Raw genomic sequence first — 4,819 nt, 5'->3', positions numbered from 1 at the left:
ATATTTATTTTTAGCTATTCATTCCTTAGATATGTGGCTTCCAAATATTTTCTCTCTTTCCATTGGTTGTATTTTCATTTTCTTGATGGTTCCTTTTTCTACAAAGGTTTTTAATTTGATGTAGTCTCACTTGTATATTTTTGCTTTCGGTTGCCTTTGGTTTTGGTGTCAAATCTAAAAAATCATTGCTGATGTCAATGTCAAGGAACTTATCTGCAATTTTCTTCTAGGAGTTTTACAGTTCTGGGTCTTATTTTCAAATCTTTAATCAAACATTTTGAGTTGATTTTTGTGTCTACTGTAAGATAAGTGTACAGTTTCATTCTTTTGCATATGGCTATCCAGTGTTCGCAACACCATTTATTAAAGACTATCCTTTTTCAATTATATATTCCAGCTTCATTTGTCAAAAACAAATTGACCATGCATTCATGGATTTCCTTTTGGGCTCTCCATTCTGTTTTATTGATCTACATGTCTGTTTTTATGACAAGACCATCCTATTTTGATTACTATATTTTTAAATATACTTTTAAATCAGGAACAGGGATGCCTCCTGTTTTTTTTTCTTTTTCTTCTTTCTCAGGATTGCTTTGCCTACTCAAGATCTTCAGTATTTCAATAAAATGTCTGATCATTCTTAATGTTCTCATGACCTAAGAGTCTGATTAAATCAAAAGAGCTGCCAGGATGGCACAATAGGAGATTATGTGAGTATGTGCACGTGTGTGCATGTGTATGTGTGTTTATTAGGATGTAATGTTGGAAAATTAGCAAGATAATAGTAAAAGAGTAAGACAAATGATGTTTAATATTAAAATTAAAATGTTAACATGTTGATTTTTATTACAAACTAGTGTAAGATAACTTGTATTTGATTTCTAATTTTCTGATATAATGACTAAAATGCAAAAAAAAAAAAAAAATCTGGAGTACCCCTGGCAGTACAGAAATAATACAAGTGAATGAAACACCAGCACACTACATTGATCTGTAGAAAGCATAACCATTCCGAAGGCCTTGGAGTGATTATACTTGATAATCCTTACGTCTGGGGCTTACTAACAACATAGCCACCTAGGCACAAGAAAGAAAGAAAACTCCTTTGGAGGGCTCTTTTATTTGCTCTCTGCATAAGACGAAGTCTCTATCTCTAAGTTGCCAAGAAAGGTCTAGCTACATTGTGATCTTGACTCAAGAGCACCATATTAGCATTGCTCCTAATGAGAAAAACAAAAGAGATTTTCATCACCATTGATCAAACTTGACCTCAAAGTGACAAAATCTTTGAGGCCTACATAACCAAGATGATACATACGTCTTTTATTTCTTGGTGCTACATGTTATTATAATGACACACACACATATTTAGATATGTATTACTAAGTAAACCTTAAAATCTACTGGAATGTTATGTAGCCCTAGCTGAACTTCATATATGACCTTTGGTCTATACCAGGCTTAAGCAATAAAGAAAATTGTTTCAGTCTATTTTAATTTTACTTCATGATTCCATCTCAGAAAGGTTTAAAACATGTTTAAATGCCTGATGTACATAACCCTATATTATTTTGATTAATGTGCTGGCAGTTTTACAAAATGTTTGTTTTTAATTACCAAAAGGAACCAATCCATATTAAAAATTAAATGGTTGCAGTTTTTTAAAACTCTGGATGCTTATTAAGCTAGAGTTAGCCATAAAAACATTTTTGGCTCCCCTACAACAGAAGAAAGATTTATCTAAGCTACACTATTAAAAAATCCATTTAGGCTGTCAACGAGTATGTCAAATATCAACCGAATATGATTTAAAGATTCAAGGCCATAAAAGAGAAATATTCCTTGGACTGTTGTACAATCTATATGGTTTCAAAGAATCAGAGGAGAGTGACAGGCTGGCACAAGAAAAAGAGGAAGATTGACAGTTGCCTGGGGTAGTGAGTTTAAGGGCTGGTCAAGTCATCCTGCCAGTGCCTGTTTTCTGGGCCAGTCCAGCTATGACCGCCACATCCCCCAATTCTATTTCTTATATATGTGCATTCTTGTTCAGGTTCTACGCCAGTTCACCTTTACAATTATGGTTTTATTAGTCTCATTTTAAGTATATTTTATATTGTAATTCCATTTCTCTTTCCCCCCAAGGCTATTTTTTTTCTATTAAATACACAAGCATTGATCATTTGCCACAATTTCTAATGGATAATAAGTGATAAGAATTTGATGTCCTTAGGGAACTCACAGCCTAGCAACCATCTGGTAAAACTATTAAGGGATAGCTAGACCATGAATGAATTTTTACAATGTCATATTTTTAACATTTTTATTCCTAAATTCCCCTAAATGCATTATTTAATCCTAATTGTCTCTCTTTTCATAGGTAAAAATTATTATTCTTCATTCATACATAAGTAAAATAACATGCCTTGATTTTTTAATCCAACTGCCATATGTATTAAATAAATAGTTATATAATAATAAACATGAGAGTATTATCTTAGAAATTATATTCTTTGACTTCCTGGTGAAATCAGTTCTACTTACTCCATTTTCTTAGACTCCAATATCTTTAAGGAATCAAACTTACATTCGGCAGTAATCCTACATCAAAAAAAGAAGGAGGTAAACTCAAAAGAAAATTCAAGAATTTTGTGTATATAAAAATAAAGCACTGCAAATGTACTGTTTACTAAATTCCCTTTGTGAAATTAAAATATTTACTTAATAATGGTGTCCAGTAATTTCTCTCCTAATGTAATACAATAACTAGGATGTGTTTAGTACACAGAATTATACTCAGAATATAAGACAAATAAACACCTCTTGGTATAGCTGTCAAGGTCATGGCACTGGTGTCTTGTTATAAAAGCTTTAATCCACAGTAAAGTGCTCCAGCAATGAGACTACCTTCTGTCTCTTGTTTCAGAGGTGATCAGAGACTTGAGTTGAATCAATCCAGATATTCCATTTTAAGAACATGAAATTTTGAACCCGGAGACATGGAAAAAGGAAGTTTAAAGGGTTAAATCATATTAATAGTGATACTTTGCTAAGCAGCCCATGGCTGGCTACTGCTGAGGCCACTGAATCTGCCATAATCACAAAACTTTTGTTTATGATTAAACAAAAATTAATTGTTTACCTCTTCCAAGAAGTCAAAGATATATTCCATTATCTTTCCGATACATCGTCTATTATGTTTGATTTAAAAAGAAGTAATTGCTTTGAGAAATAATAAAATAGTAGACTTTTCAAAGAGCTAATAGTAATCCCAGTTATTTCATTCAAAACACACTTTGAAGATAAGGAAACTGAAGCAGAAAGAGAATAATTATTTTGTCTAAATTTATGGAAAATAATATATGTATTTTAAATTAGCATTTCCTCTATACAATGTGATGAGGTAAAAGTTGGTATATTTCACCTTTAAAGAATATTATCTCCAAATTGACTTCATTTTTTTTTTTCTTTACACCTACAGTACCCAGTCTTCCTAGGTGGTCTCCCATCCAAATACCAACCAGGCCCAACCCTGCTTAGCTTACAAGATCAGACAAGATCGGGCATGTTCAGGGTGGCATGGCCGTAGACTTAATTTGTTATTTGATTAAATGGGAATGTTGATCTCATATGACATGATAAAGTGTTACTTCTGTGGACTTAAGTTACTAGAAATAGCATTTGAAAGAGACATTTGGTCATGTGTTTGGGTTTTCAATGATATAGACTTGGTTCAAAATTTGTAATATTATTTTTAAATTTGATCAGACGTAGCCTCTTATGTATGATGTTAACAAAATGCCCAAGGTCATAAGTGAAAAAAAGGCAAAGTATATCACAAATGTTATTATTTTATGAGAATAAAAGGAAAATATATCTATGATTTGGTATGGCATTAAATGTCTCTGATAAGAGAAGGTTGTTTCTTGTGAGAGGTTTAAGGACCTGGGAGAGACATGGACAAAGAGACTTGGTTTACTCTGTATTTCTTTTATAAATTTTGTAATGCATGCACATATTACCAAGTCCTAAAAGAAATAAAGCTCATCAGTGAAAATAGATATGTGAAAATAGCTATGAAATTGTAGTAAAATGACAATAATAAGAGACTTGTATTAAATGTTAAAATAATCTATCAAGCTATTATAATTAAAAACAGTGTAATAACACAAAATAAATTGAAAACTAGTTAAGTAGAAGGAGGTAAAGAATCCAGAAATAAATTCAGATACATTTTGGAATCAAATATATGGTTTTCAAAAGAGGATATCAAACTTGGAAAATATTTACTAAACCTCGTTGGAATGATTAACGACCAGTTTGGAAGAAAATGACACACACCCTAACAAAAGTAAATTCCAAGTAGATTGACTAGATAAGTAGGAACAATAGAGAAGTTATAAGAATACTAGAAGAAAATATATGGTACTACTTTTATTTCCTTGGAGATGTGAAACAACTTCCTTTGAATGACATGAATCTCAGAAATTATAAAATAACAGATTTAATGATAAAAATTAAACAACCTGTCTGACAAAATATACTAGAAGTAAATTTATTTAAAAAGCAGATAAAAACTAAAGAACACAGAAGAAATATTAAAGATATAAGCAGAACTTAATGAAATAAAAACAAAGGTACAATAGAGGCTCAACCAAGAACAAAAGTTTGTTCATTGAAAAAACTAATAAAATGTACAGTCTTCTTATAAGACTGATAAAGAAAAAAAGATAATTTGGAAACAAGACACAATCAGGAATAATAAGAGACAAAAATAATAAACAAATACAAGGAAATATCTTCATTTATATTAAAAATATAC

General features: G+C 31.1%; 1 pseudogene; it reads right to left on the bottom strand.

The window, feature by feature from the left end:
• Window positions 1-3,469: 3,469 nt before the first annotated feature.
• Window positions 3,470-3,588, bottom strand: LOC120602589 (uncharacterized; annotated as a pseudogene).
• Window positions 3,589-4,819: the final 1,231 nt, after the last annotated feature.

Source organism: Pteropus medius, unplaced genomic scaffold, assembly GCF_902729225.1.
Source record: "Pteropus medius unplaced genomic scaffold, Ma_sr-lr_union100, whole genome shotgun sequence".
Taxonomy (NCBI): Eukaryota; Metazoa; Chordata; class Mammalia; order Chiroptera; family Pteropodidae; genus Pteropus; species Pteropus medius.
Note: the sequence above shows the minus strand (reverse complement) of the source record. Positions and strands in the feature narration are given on the sequence as shown.